This window comes from Schistocerca cancellata, chromosome 2, assembly GCF_023864275.1.
Source record: "Schistocerca cancellata isolate TAMUIC-IGC-003103 chromosome 2, iqSchCanc2.1, whole genome shotgun sequence".
NCBI classification, from domain to species: Eukaryota; Metazoa; Arthropoda; class Insecta; order Orthoptera; family Acrididae; genus Schistocerca; species Schistocerca cancellata.
This window is the reverse complement of record NC_064627.1, coordinates 951840417-951855543: the sequence shown is the minus strand read 5'-3', so window position 1 is coordinate 951855543 and position 15127 is coordinate 951840417. Positions and strand designations below refer to the sequence as shown.

The 15127-nt window shown below is 48.3% G+C and overlaps 5 non-coding genes across 5 annotated transcripts; 3 read left to right on the top strand and 2 right to left on the bottom strand.

Annotated features, from left to right (window-relative positions):
- The first annotated feature begins 3073 nt into the window (after window positions 1–3073).
- Trnap-ugg (transfer RNA proline (anticodon UGG)) lies at window positions 3074–3145 on the top strand. The gene has a single exon. It is a non-coding gene; the product is annotated as a tRNA-Pro (tRNA).
- Window positions 3146–3651: 506 nt separating this feature from the next.
- Trnaq-uug (transfer RNA glutamine (anticodon UUG)) lies at window positions 3652–3723 on the bottom strand. The gene has a single exon. It is a non-coding gene; the product is annotated as a tRNA-Gln (tRNA).
- Window positions 3724–4280: 557 nt separating this feature from the next.
- Window positions 4281–4352, top strand: Trnap-ugg (transfer RNA proline (anticodon UGG)). Its single transcript has one exon. It is a non-coding gene; the product is annotated as a tRNA-Pro (tRNA).
- Window positions 4353–4858: 506 nt separating this feature from the next.
- Window positions 4859–4930, bottom strand: Trnaq-uug (transfer RNA glutamine (anticodon UUG)). Its single transcript has one exon. It is a non-coding gene; the product is annotated as a tRNA-Gln (tRNA).
- Window positions 4931–5487: 557 nt separating this feature from the next.
- Trnap-ugg (transfer RNA proline (anticodon UGG)) lies at window positions 5488–5559 on the top strand. Its single transcript has one exon. It is a non-coding gene; the product is annotated as a tRNA-Pro (tRNA).
- Window positions 5560–15127: the final 9568 nt, after the last annotated feature.

Below are 15127 nucleotides of genomic sequence, written 5' to 3'. Positions count from 1 at the left end.
CATGAACAAATAAGGCGAGTTGGGTCTCACACGATCGCTGTTTCCGGAATCCATGTTGATTCCTACATAGTAGATTCTGGGTTTCCAGAAATGACATGATACGCGAGCAAAAAACATGTTCTAAAATTCTACAAGAGATCGACGTAAGAGATATAGGTCTATAGTTTTGCGCATCTGCTCGACGACCCTTCTTGAAGACTGGGACTATCTGTGCTCTTTTCCAATCATTTGGAACCCTCCGTTCCTCTAGAGACTTGCGGTACACGGCTGTTAGAAGAGGGGCAAGTTCTTTCGCGTACTCTGTGTAGAATCGAATTGGTATCCCGTCAGGTCCAGTGGACTTTCCTCTATTGAGTGATTCCAGTTGCTTTTCTATTCCTTGGACACTTATTTCGATGTCAGCCATTTTTTCGTTTGTGCGAGGATTTAGAGAAGGAACTGCAGTGCGGTCTTCCTCTGTGAAACAGCTTTGGAAAAAGGTGTTTAGTATTTCAGCTTTACGCTTGTCATCCTCTGTTTCAATGCCATCATCATCCCGTAGTGTCTGGATATGCTGTTTCGAGCCACTTACTGATTTAACGTACGACCAGAACTTCCTAGGATTTTCTGTCAAGTCGGTACATAGAATTTTACTTTCGAATTCAATGAACGCTTCACGCATAGCCCTCCTTACGCTAACTTTGACATCGTTTAACTTCTGTTTGTCTGAGAGGTTTTGGCTGCGTTTAAACTTGGAGTGGAGCTCTCTTTGCTTTCGCAGTAGTTTCCTAACATTGTTGTTGTACCACGGTGGATTTTTCCCGTCCCTCACAGTTTTACTCGGCACGTACCTGTCTAAAACGCATTTTACGATTGCCTTGAACTTTTTCCATAAACACTCAACATTGTCAGTGTCGGAACAGAAATTTTCGTTTTGATCTGTTAGGTAGTCTGAAATCTGCCTTCTATTACTCTTGATAAACAGATAAACCTTCCTCCCTTTTTTTATATTCCTATTAACTTCCATATTCAGGGATGCTGCAACGGCCTTATGATCACTGATTCCCTGTTCTGTACATACAGATTCGAAAAGTTCGGGTCTGTTTGTTATCAGTAGGTCCAATATGTTATCTCCACGAGTCGGTTCTCTGTTTAATTGCTCGAGGTAATTTTCGGATAGTGCACTCAGTATAATGTCACTCGATGCTCTGTCCCTACCACCCGTCCTAAACATCTGAGTGTCCCAGTCTATATCTGGTAAATTGAAATCTCCACCTAAGACTATAACATGCTGAGAAAATTTATGTGAAATGTATTCCAAATTTTCTCTCAGTTGTTCTGCCACTAATGCTGCTGAGTCGGGAGGTCGGTAAAAGGAGCCAATTATTAACCTAGTTCGGTTGTTTAGTGTAACCTCCACCCATAATAATTCACAGGAACTATCCACTTCTACTTCACTACAGGATAAACTACTACTAACAGCGATGAACACTCCACCACCGGTTGCATGCAATCTATCCTTTCTAAACACCGTCTGTACCTTTGTAAAAATTTCGGCAGAATTTATCTCTGGCTTAAGCCAGCTTTCTGTACCTATAACGATTTCAGCTTCGGTGCTTTCTATCAGCGCTTGAAGTTCCGGTACTTTACCAACGCAGCTTCGACAGTTGACAATTACAATACCGATTGCTGCTTGGTCCCCGCATGTCCTGACTTTGCCCCGCACCCGTTGAGGCTGTTGCCCTTTCTGTACTTGCCCAAGGCCATCTAACCTAAAAAACCGCCCAGCCCACGCCACACAACCCCTGCTACCCGTGTAGCCGCTTGTTGCGTGTAGTGGACTCCTGACCTATCCAGCGGAACCCGAAACCCCACCACCCTATGGCGCAAGTCGAGAAATCTGCAGCCCACACGGTCGCAGAACCGTCTCAGCCTCTGATTCAGACCCTCCACTCGGCTCTGTACCAAAGGTCCGCAGTCAGTCCTGTCGACGATGCTGCAGATGGTGAGCTCTGCTTTCATCCCGCTAGCGAGACTGGCAGTCTTCACCAAATCAGATAGCCGCCGGAAGCCAGAGAGGATTTCCTCCGATCCATAGCGACACACATCATTGGTGCCGACATGAGCGACCACCCGCAGATGGGTGCACCCTGTACCCTTCATGGCATCCGGAAGGACCCTTTCCACATCTGGAATGACTCCCCCCGGTATGCACACGGAGTGCACATTGGTTTTCTTCCCCTCTCTTGCTGCCATTTCCCTAAGGGGCCCCATTACGCGCCTGACGTTGGAGCTCCCAACTACCAGTAAGCCCACCCTCTGCGACTGCCCGGATCTTGCAGACTGAGGGGCAACCTCTGGAACAGGACAAGCAGCCATGTCAGGCCGAAGATCAGTATCAGCCTGAGACAGAGCCTGAAACCGGTTCGTCAGACAAACTGGAGAGGCTATCCGTTCAGCCCTCCGGAATGTCTTTCGCCCCCTGCCACACCTTGAAACGACCTCCCACTCTACCACAGGTGAGGGATCAGCCTCAATGCGGGCAGTATCCCGGGCAACCACAGTCGTAGTCCGATCAGGGGATGCGTGGGACGAGCTGGCCGTCCCCGACAAACCCCCATCCCGACCCCCACAGTGATGCCCATTGGCAACAGCCTCAAGCTGTGTGACCGAAGCCAACACTGCCTGAAGCTGGGAGCGAAGGGATGCCAACTCAGCCTGCATCCGAACACAGCAGTTGCAGTCCCTATCCATGCTAAAAACTGTTTTGCTAAGAACGTATGAACTAATCTACAGAGAGTGTAAACAAATCGACAAAATTTAAACGGTTATTAAAATACAAGATTGCCTAGTAAATGCAGTAATGCTGCTACTTGCGCACTGCTGACCCTGCTCGGCGGCGGAAGGAGACTAAGCGAAATTACACTATTCAGGTACTAAAACACGATGCTACACTCTCAAATACTATAATAGCTCATGTTGTGGGTGTCGGATTAAGAAAGCTCTTTGAGAATATCGTCCAGATTGTATGCTGCAACTAGCAAGTGCGGCAAGATGTCAGTAGGTGGCGGGGTGCAGACGTGCTTCCTTGTGCGGCCTGTTGGTCTAGGGGTATGATTTCTGCTTTGGGTGCAGGAGGTCCTGGGTTCAAATCCCGGACAGGCCCTACTTTTCACTTTCGCGACAACCAAACACTACGATAAACTTGCGAGTTTCTGAAAGTAAGCCATGCAACAGGACAAACTGCATGTGAGCCACCGGCCCAAGAGACTGGCAAGTGCGTCATGTGGAAAGCAATCTACGTGGCAGGATTAAGCCGTCTTCGCTCACTTATATCTATACGTAAAGACTGGCACGTACAGCGATTCTATTCGTTTCCCAGGAACTAGTACATCGCATGCACGTTTGTAAAATGCATGCGCATGCAGCACCCAAAACGGAGAGATGTCTTTCCTGCTGGGAGAAACAGCTGAGGGCGTCTTCTCGCAGTTGAACCCCTTACGTTCCGTTATTAATCCTAGTATCAAAAGCATAAGCAATTGGAGCGTCCCCCATTCACGTGTGGACTGCTATTAACAATTTGCGTTACATGATCCTAGCTAAAATTCTGCATATACAATTCCAACTACCGGCTCTTACACATTTCTAGAAACGAGCACAAAACACAGCGTCAGGTTCCACCGAGACTCGAACTCGGATCGCTGGATTCAAAGTCCAGAGTGCTAACCATTACACCATGGAACCGGATGCCTGTAGCGGTCTTCAATTCAGTAGCATCATGTCATTAAGCCAATAAGATGCGATGTTATTTGATGTAGCGTCCTCATGAAGTGTTTGCGTGGCAAATGAAGCAACCAGGTAGGCTGAAAGTGGAAGGTGCACCTTCGAATGTAGCAAGAATTCTTGCCAGTATTCGTACATAAAGTGATGTCGAAGGCTCAGGTAATCAAAATCGCGCAACGGCCACTTTCGTATGGTGCATGCATTGTGCTGGAAGCAGCCTAGCTATGGAAACAGCTATGGACACAGAGTACTGTCGAAAACTGCGTGCTGACACAGAACGCTACGTAGTGGGCGGATAGTGCGTGACACGATAACATTTGCACTTCACACGGTCGAAATACTGACACACAACTCTAGCAGCTCTTTCAGCATTCACATACACTGGTGTTCAGCACAGCTCATGTTGTGGGTGTCGGATTAAGAAAGCTCTTTGAGAATATCGTCCAGATTGTATGCTGCAACTAGCAAGTGCGGCAAGATGTCAGTAGGTGGCGGGGTGCAGACGTGCTTCCTTGTGCGGCCTGTTGGTCTAGGGGTATGATTCCTGCTTTGGGTGCAGGAGGTCCCGGGTTCAAATCCCGGACAGGCCCTACTTTTCACTTTCGCGACAACCAAACACTACGATAAACTTGCGAGTTTCTGAAAGTAAGCCATGCAACAGGACAAACTGCATGTGAGCCACCGGCCCAAGAGACTGGCAAGTGCGTCATGTGGAAAGCAATCTACGTGGCAGGATTAAGCCGTCTTCGCTCACTTATATCTATACGTAAAGACTGGCACGTACAGCGATTCTATTCGTTTCCCAGGAACTAGTACATCGCATGCACGTTTGTAAAATGCATGCGCATGCAGCACCCAAAACGGAGAGATGTCTTTCCTGCTGGGAGAAACAGCTGAGGGCGTCTTCTCGCAGTTGAACCCCTTACGTTCCGTTATTAATCCTAGTATCAAAAGCATAAGCATTTGGAGCGTCCCCCATTCACGTGTGGACTGCTATTAACAATTTGCGTTACATGATCCTAGCTAAAATTCTGCATATACAATTCCAACTACCGGCTCTTACACATTTCTAGAAACGAGCGCAAAGCACAGCGTCAGGTTCCACCGAGACTCGAACTCGGATCGCTGGATTCAAAGTCCAGAGTGCTAACCATTACACCATGGAACCGGATGCCTGTAGCGGTCTTCAATTCAGTAGCATCATGTCATTAAGCCAATAAGATGCGATGTTATTTCATGTAGCGTCCTCATGAAGTGTTTGCGTGGCAAATGAAGCAACCAGGTAGGCTGAAAGTGGAAGGTGCACCTTCGAATGTAGCAAGAATTCTTGCCAGTATTCGTACATCAAGTGATGTCGAAGGCTCAGGTAATCAAAATCGCGCAACGGCCACTTTCGTATGGTGCATGCATTGTGCTGGAAGCAGCCTAGCTATGGAAACAGCTATGGACACAGAGTACTGTCGAAAACTGCGTGCTGACACAGAACGCTACGTAGTGGGCGGATAGTGCGTGACACGATAACATTTGCACTTCACACGGTCGAAATACTGACACACAACTCTAGCAGCTCTTTCAGCATTCACATACACTGGTGTTCAGCACAGCTCATGTTGTGGGTGTCGGATTAAGAAAGCTCTTTGAGAATATCGTCCAAATTGTATGCTGCAACTAGCAAGTGCGGCAAGATGTCAGTAGGTGGCGGGGTGCAGACGTGCTTCCTTGTGCGGCCTGTTGGTCTAGGGGTATGATTCCTGCTTTGGGTGCAGGAGGTCCTGGGTTCAAATCCCGGACAGGCCCTACTTTTCACTTTCGCGACAACCAAACACTACGATAAACTTGCGAGTTTCTGAAAGTAAGCCATGCAACAGGACAAACTGCATGTGAGCCACCGGCCCAAGAGACTGGCAAGTGCGTCATGTGGAAAGCAATCTACGTGGCAGGATTAAGCCGTCTTCGCTCACTTATATCTATACGTAATGACTGGCACGTACACTCTTTGTCATAAAACTTGACCGGCGGCCGGCCGCTTCAGGGGCTAAATCCGCGCCGATCGCGACATGGGACAAAGAAACTGGCCAACTCGCTAATTCTCTAAGTCCGGTTATCTGCACAATCTGGCAACACTGTAGACTGCGGCACTTCCTGGAGGAAAACTTGTCCCAAGATAGAGAGACTCTAGGCTGATTACGCCTGTGGTCTAGCAGTCGGCTTTCAGCCGTGATACCGTGCGGACGGGCTCGGCGCGCCGGGCAGTGCTCCGCAGGTGTTGTTGTTTACCCGCTAGCGCGCGGTCGCGTCGTTGTATTGCCGTATAGTACCTGTACCGACCCGACATGGCGTTCTCATATCGAAAAGCTACAATCAAACTAACGTTCAACGCATCGTACACGAGACCGAAGGCCCATGAAATTGAACGGTTTCTACGAGACATCATGCACATAGAACCACAAGAACTGATAGGAATTCATCTGTCTATTGTAACCAGCACAGTGTACCTCAAACTGATTGACGAAGCGGCGTGCGACAGATTACTCCAACGATCTGCAAACGGCTTTCGCTTCTGTCACGCAGACGGTAACGTGAGCGTGGTAGGAGTTGACCATGCTGGTCTGGGGGTGCGTACCGTGCGCATCTTTGAACTACCGTTTGAAGTTCCTGCCAACCTAGTCGTTGATGCGCTGCGGCCATACGGCACAGTTCTGAGCCACACAGAGGAGAAATGGAACACATTCGAAACGTACCCTGTCCTTAACGGGGTACGACAAGTGCGCATAGAACTTAAGAAGCACGTTCCATCGTATGTTTTCGTTGGTGGCTGCCGCGCAATTGTTATATATGATGGACAACCGAGGACCTGCTCGGGCTGCGGCCAGGAAGGCCATGTTAGAACTGAGTGTCTGCAGCGCCGCCTCGTTCAGGTGCCCCGCAATGAACTTCCCCACCGATCCACTATGACCTCTCTCCCGCTAACATACGTGGAGGCGGCACGCCATGATGTGACGGATGATCAAAACCTGCTACCTCCTCAAGCCGCTGCCAGCTCCGTTGGAGAGTCAGCGCCGTCGACGACGCCGCAGCCCAACGGTGCAGAGGTTCCTACAGCCTCTGCCCACCGCAGCGTCGTGGGCACCCAGCCACCGTCACTGTCGGAATCTGACACAGGTGTTCCTAGCGACCGAGACTGTGTCGAGCCCCGCCCTTTAGTGGATGTCGAATCTCGGACCCGAAAGCAAAGATCACCCAAGCGACACAAGAAGAGGCGATTGTCAGCTGAAGAACAGGACAGGGATGTGAAGCCGGCGGAAGACATCGACTTCGTTGACTCGTCCACAATTGCAACGGCCTCCAGTGGCATCATTCACCAGAAGGTGCCTGAAGACAAGGAACACTCTCCTAAATCTGGTGGCCCAGGAAACGAGGCGCATTGCGTCGACTCCTGTGAAACCGACCAGCCCCCAATGACATCACAATCGTCTCTTGGTGATTGGGCAGACGATATGGAGGCAGATGATGCACAGCAAACATTGATATCTCCGCCAGAGCCCATGGCTGACATTGAGCCCGGAGGGCTCTGCCAGTCAGGGACTCATACAGTACAGTAATGCACAGCATGCAGATGGATGGCTGTGTGGTGTGTGAGATCACTGTGGGCTTGCACCGGCACACTGCCTCCGCCACTTGATATGTCTCAGTCATACCGTGTGGGAACAGTCAATGTAAATGGTGTCCACTCCACTGTCAAGACCCGCATGTTACACGACATGATCAGAGCGGCAGACTTGGACATTGCCCTTCTCCAGGAGGTCCGTCCCGAGCTGCGTTTAGACCTATATGGCTACACCACCTACAGCCTACCCTTAGGTGACGGTGCAGGAGGAACGGCCATCCTTCTCCGAGATGGCATAGACGCGACAGACGCGACGTACTTGCCGAACGGGCGAGGCATCGCACTCACACTTGGCGCAGTCCGCCTCATTAACGTCTACGCTCCCTCCGGTAATTCGCACCGTGGTGACAGGCATGTCTTCTATTCGGAGGAGATAGCCCCACTTTTGCAAGGAAATATGGACCATTACATAGTGGGCGGCGATTTTAACAGTGTTCTGCGGCCCGAGGACCAGATACCGCATTACGTCCCATGCCCGGCTCTACAAGCATTGATACGTGACCTCGCGCTCCACGACACATGGCTCTTACATCACGGGACCCAGAGTGGATATACGCACTTTACCAGCCATTCTGCCAGTCGTCTGGATCGGATATACGTCTCGCGTGCCCTCCGCACAGCAACCCGTGATGCAGAACTCTGGCCGACGGCATTCACGGACCATCTCGCGTACATCTGCACTGTCACCTTACCCCGACAACTCACAAGACGCAGCAGGGGCCCGTGGACGCTGAACGTCTCCCTCCTTCGCGAGGAAGCGTGTCAGCGAGCAGTCACTGACACGTGGCGTCGATGTATCAGGCGCCTGCCCATGTATGCTTCCACGTTGCTGTGGTGGCTGGGATGTGTCAAACCTGCACTCCGAAAGACCTTGATGGCCTACGGGCGTGACAGATCGAACTGGCAAAGGGCAACATCGGAATTTTACTATACAGCGTTACGTGAGCTGGCGACGCAACCGCCGTCTCCCGAACGTCAGATGTCAGTACAACGCATCAAAGCTCGTCTCCTTCGCATCAGGACCGAGCAGCTCGAAGGTGTCCGCATCCGTGCGCGAGTGCAAGACTGTATCCCCAACGAAACAGCGTCAGTGTATCACATTGTGCGCGAGAGGCGCCACCGCAAACGTCAGCTCATTACGGCGGTAAACACGGAGGAGGGCGGCCGCGCAGTGACACAAACGGACATCGCGCACACGTTCGCCAGACACTATGGGACCTTGTACATGGAAGATCCGCGAAATGTACGTGATTATGACGAGCTGTTGCACGATTTTCCCGCCCCTCGGGACGTGGCACCCGATGATAGTCTGCTGTTGCCCATTACACCCGACGAACTGACATCGGCCTTGGCACGTGGAGCACCGAACAAGTCGCCTGGACCGGACGGTTTACCCCTGGAATTCTACCGCACTTTTTACCACCTTATGGGTGACAAGTGGCTCCAAATGTTTCAAGACCTGATCCGTCCTGATTTCACTGTCCCCACAGAATTCACAGAAGGCATCTTGATCCCAGTACCGAAACCGAATGGTGGTTGTAGGTGGCAGGACTTTCGCCCACTCACACTCCTCAACAACGACTACAAGATCTTCGCCCGTATCCTCCGCGCGCGTCTCCACACCGCTATCGGGAAAGCCATCCACACCGATCAAACATGTTTAGGTGGTGTCAGCAACATTCATACGGCGTTAGGAGCATACCGCGACGTAATTGCTTTGACGGCGGCCTGCAAAATACGAGGCGCCCTTGTCGCCGTAGATTTTGACCACGCCTTCGACCGTGTCGACCACGGCTTCTTACGCGCAGTTTTGCAACGCATGGGCCTCTCTCCGGAGTCTGCACAGGTGGTCCTTCGACTGGTCCACGGAGCGCGCTCCCGCATGATGGTCAACGGTTATCAGTCTGGTCACATTGTTGTTGGACGGTCAGTGCGACAAGGGTGCCCCCTGTCGGGTATATTATTTGCTGCAGCGCTTGAACCAGCTTTACATGGTCTACGACAGCGATTAACTGGTATCTCCTTGCGGGACGAGACCTTTCGTTGTGGTGCATTCGCCGATGACGTGGTGTTCCTGGCCAGATCAGAGGATGAAATGCATATGGCGCTACAGTGGCTACGCCAGTACGGGGCGGTCGCTGGGAGCGTCATCAACGTGAAGAAGACAAAATACATGGATGTCGGAGGGGGGATTTCCCACACAACGGCGGTGCCCTTTGACAAGGTGCCCGTACTCAAGTGTTTAGGAGTGCAATTCTATAGCAATGTCCGCCGCACGGCGGCGGCTACGTACCGCCGGCTCCTACACCAGACACGTGCTCTGCTGCAGGACAACAAACTGCGTCGCTTGGATATGCTTCTCAGAACACGTTATGTCAACACCTATCTTGTCTCAAAACTGAACTATTTTGCGCATATCCTTCCCTTGACGGCTACGATGGCCGACAGATTTCAAGCAGCATATGGACATTTCGTAAGCACCGGTCTGGTTTTTAAAGTCCGATACGCCACCCTGACGCTGCCGCAGCGGGAGGGCGGTATCGGTTTAATTCATGTATATAACCGTGCGCGATCGCTTTATCTCAACACTATGCGTCGCAGGTGGACCTCTGCCCACGCCACTCTGACGGGCACCCTGATAGCGGAAGTGGCACCACACTCTCTGCATCCCCCGGTTTCTGTAGGACACATTTCACCGGCACTAACCCACATCAGAGAGTTCTTGATTGACTTCAGCTACTTACGGTCAGAACTTCCGACGACACGGAAGCCCAGCACAAAAGACTATTATCGCATCTATCAACAGCAGCAACCTGTAAATACGGTCACCCAGAGACATCCTGAAGTTGCCTGGAACACGGTGTGGCGAGCGGTACACACGCCTTTTCTACCTACGACGGTGCGTTCATTGTGGTACGTAGTTGTGAATGGGAAGTTCGCTACTCGTCAGAGGCTACATTCCATACATCTGACGGACGACCCCTTGTGTCCGACATGCTCAGTCGCTGACTCGGACGCACACCGTCTGACGTGTGCCGCGACCAGCGAGTGCTGGCTACTGACGCAGCGCATGCTGGCGTTACTCTTGCGGCGATTGCCGGAGTCTATCTCCCCTGATGAAGTATTGCGCCCCGACGGCGTATACTTTCTATCAACCAGAACGAACGCCGTTAACTGGCTAAAAGGCATGGCTGTTTACTACATATTTTGCGATGCTCCCAAAGGCACCCTCGACTTTTGGTCCCTATTGATGACGACACATGCAGCTTTCAGCCGCCACCCGAAGTACAGAACCCGTTTCGCAAATTATTTAGGTTCATTATTTGCAGATCCTCCTGCTCACTGGGGCGTTCCGGGTATGAGACGCTAAAAATGAAGAAGAATCCTGGAGCATATTGATCCTCTACGGACGGAATAGGGGGGGAACCCCTCCCAACAGACGAGAAGACGACTCGGACGCACGGCTACGGCAGTTGTAGGATCTTTCTTTGTAATGAAACAAAAATAAATCTATAAAAAAAAATGTTATAAAAATTTAAAAAAAAGAATAAATAAATAAAACAACATCGATAAACCCACTACATCCTCTTCCTGATCCTTCGATCCTCGAACTCGAACACGTTGCTTGGGCGTGGCGGCGGGATGGCCAGGCTTCGGGTGTCGACCCCTGCCCTACCCGTCGTCCTGCTCCTGCAGCGGTTCATTAGATATATATATAAAAAAAAAAAAAAAAAAAAAAAAAAAAAAAAAAAAAAAAAAAAAAAAAAAAAAAAAAAAAAAGCGGTAGCGTGCGTTGTTTCTGTTCATAATGTCAGTGGATCGAGAGCAGCTGGCATAAAATATTTTTATGGCCTCTTCTGTCTGAATGCTGAAGACGTGAATGTAATGGTAGCGCAGATTCAATCTATTTCGCTTTGTGACACACCGATATCAAAATTTTATCTAGTAACGATTTTGCGGCAGATTTCCTGCAGACTGTCCTCCTCTGGACGCCGTATGCGGCAAAGCTCCGGGATCCATTTGCTGGCTACTGGCAGCGGCCGTGGCGACAGCAGCGGCGCTGCACTCCCCCGTTCTTTATCGAAAGCGCCTGCTACCGCTCATTGCTTTTGATGATTTGAAACGCTTTATTATTAAATGTTGCTCCACAGAAAATTTCTACAATTTCCATTCACGCTCAAAAGCAACGGAGACAGACGCCCTGATTAGTAGGCGGGTAATCGGCAAGAGCTGAGTATGGCCCGAAATTAATTTTATAGACTGGGACGAAATTAAACCACCTCACTACATTCGATGAATTTATAAATGCTTCATACCTCGTTTCTTTTCCTTTCAAACTTAATTATTTGTGCAACTTTTGGTCAATGTTTGGATGTTTTCGTCAAGCCAGAGTGAGCGTCTGTGGTGTAAAGTGTATTACAGTTCTTGTTTGATTCCTTATGGTAAGTCTATGCGATAAACTGTGTGAATACCTTGCAATGCATGCTCTGTAGCAGTGCAGGCACACTGCACATTTGGAGTTCCATGTATGGGTTCATGAAGTATTTATTGTTGATCGGAAGTGATAGTTAAGGTCATCAGATTTAAACCAGAAAAATTTGTCGTTTTGAAGGTTTCAGAGAACGGAAAGGAATTGCTAACGCCGGTGTTAGAAAACGTCTACAGTTAAACGCTATTGCAAAAATTTAGAAGATGTGAACTATATTAATGAACATGTGCACTTCATAAACAACCTTCTGACATGTTAGACCTATATGACGAACAAAGCTCAAATTTATATCGTTGACAGTCGGTTTGAATCTTTTCAGGACCTATTTTACAGTGAAGCACCTTGGAATTTGCAAAGCAGAAATCCATGATATTAACTTAATTTACTAAGTCGAAATCGGACGAAGATTGATGTTTAAAGGCATTCTTCAGATTTCGCATAAGAAATGTTTACTAGCAGTTTGCAACTCCATTAATTAAAATGGAAAATAAAAGGTTTTAGTCAGCGGCTTCTACCGTGATTCGAACTTATAGTACAAGCACTGCAACGCACAAGGGAACCTCTGAGCTAACGACACACTGGCGGCCAGAGGCGGACTATAGTCACTGCGATGTTGCCTGAGCCTCAAAACGCAACCTTAAACACAGAAACAGAGGAGGTGGAGATTACTGTTTTAACGTCCCGTCGACAACGATGTCATTAGAGACGGATCACAAGCTCGGATTAGGGAAGGATGGGGAAGGAAATCGGCCGTGCCCTTCCTAAGGAACCATCCCGGCATTTGCCTGAAGCGATTTAGGGAAATCATTGAAAACCTAAACCAGGATGGCCGGGCGCGGGATTGCACCGTCGTCCTCCCGAATGCACACACAAACAGGTGTTACTTATGTGAAGAACGCCGTTCTTGGAGTCCAGAAATTAAATATACTTTCTAATTGTGTCATCTTGCAGCGGATTATATCGTACGAGTCTTCGATGTGGAAAACGAATGTTAAGTGAATTTAGCGAGGTAACGCCGACCTACACCCGGAAGTAAATGCACTATCAGAGTGTTGACAAATACTTGCTACGACGCTGCCATTTCTCGGCTCTCTGACGAGGCAGCTCTTCAGCGAAATGCTTGCCGTGATTCTCCGATACGGTTCTTCAGAGTGGAGACGCGCTCGCACGTTTGGTTTTTATGCGGCGTTCTCCCCTGGTGGTTTCTGACGTCGCCTTGTGGGCTATATATACATATGAGACATTCAATTATCATTAATCCAGAATGATACAAGTTTCAGCTTCCGGCGTGGAAGAAGGCTGTTGACGCCGACATTATATCATTTCAACGTAGGGAAAGCAAAACGGATCATTCAATGTTTCTCATTCAACATAAAGCATGTGAGATAAATTTCCGTAACGTTCATAATCATCTAAAAATACAAACGAAGTAAAAATACACCGGAATCTTATTCGAATTGAATATAATGTAAGATACCAAACGCTTTGCACCTCGATGTCGAATTTGTTCACTTGCAATCGTTTGCAGCATGCACATAGATTGTCATGATTACCACGAGAATGAAGAAATATGTTGGTAAGGATGGAAGCAAGAAGAGACGCAGTCAACAAATATTCTATTCCTCATGGCATTCATTTCATTTGACACGTAAGAAGAGGTAAAGCGGGAATTTACTTTCGTTAACACGAAAGATATGCCGCACATATTGATAACGAGGAAGTCTGCGTCTTCATACGTTTCCTCCTTGAAATCTGTATGCTCTATTATATACTAAGTAGCCCGATCATTGTTTCAGTAATGTTACCCTCTTGTTTGACCCCGTAACGATGAACAGATTCCAAATGCATGTCTCTGCGTGAAAGTAGCTGTTCGAACCCTTCCTGGGTTGTTTTTTGTGTTTTATTGCTTGGAATTCCTGAAGCAGACCACTGTGCCTTCCCCCCTCGTGGGTTAGGTCTCAAAACTAAACCGCTTTGTATCCAATGGCATAATTTATTCATACAGCATCAGCATAAGACTCTTGCGAGTGAGAGAATGACAATAACAATCGTAACAAGAACAAGCAAATAATGAATGATGTTTATTCCAACGCAGAAAGAGAATGGCTTTAAATATAAAAATCTATATCTATATCCATATCTATTGATCTTTGAGTTGGCACAATGAAAATATATTCTTAGCATTTAGTTACTGAATTTAGTTCTGGATGTTTGCAGAGAAAAGGAAAAGTCGGTACTTCTCGCTAGTGTAATATAATGTGAACCAGCAACTACCCTTTCCTTAGAACACGACTCAAGCAGGTCCTCAAGTAGGCACTGCTGCACTCTGTTCCCTGACATTGCTCTGATGACGGTTAATGCAGATAGTTCCGATTATGAAATACAAAACGTATTGCAGGTTAGTTCCTAGGATAGTAACATTAAATTTGCGTTGTAGACGGCACATGAACGTGACGACTATCCATATTACTCATCAATATAAAAAGACAGTATTTTGGGAATTTAGCAGGATTACTCAAAATGAATTCTGAAATTGGGTGACTGACCGCACAGGTGCTAAACGTCGTCAAGGGTATACGATGTCCTAATCGCATTAGGAATATGAAGATCGTCTTCGACAGCTCGCAACTTTCACATAGCTAACCCCACCCTACTCAGACAGCTCTCGGTGGAGTTGCACTACGTTGCCGATGTTATGGAAGGCCTTCAAACCGACAACAGACCACATATTGAAAAATACAAGCGAATTCTCTTGCAGCGTAAGCTTATTGTAACTAATCTAAAAATTATTGGAGAGGAACATTGTCCTATTCAAAAAAGTAAAATGTTACACACTGTTGACGTCAAACGGACATTATCTATGTCCTGTCTTGTGTCCTACTCATCTATAATATCAAGTGTACTATGAAAATGATTATATATAATGGATTATAAGGTAATGGATTGATACCAGATGGTGGGGGCCGGCCGATGTGGCCGTGCGGTTCTAGGCGCTTCAGTCTGGAACCGCGTGACCGCTACGGTCGCAGGTTCGAATCCTGTCTCGGGCATGGATGTGTGTGATGTCCTTAGGTTAGTTAGGTTTCAGTAGTTCTAAGTTCTAGGGGACTGATGACCTTAGAAGTTAAGTCCCATGGTGCTCAGAGCCATTTGAACTATTTAACACAAAATGACATTAAAAATTTAAGTTATTCACGAGCAGCTAGTTG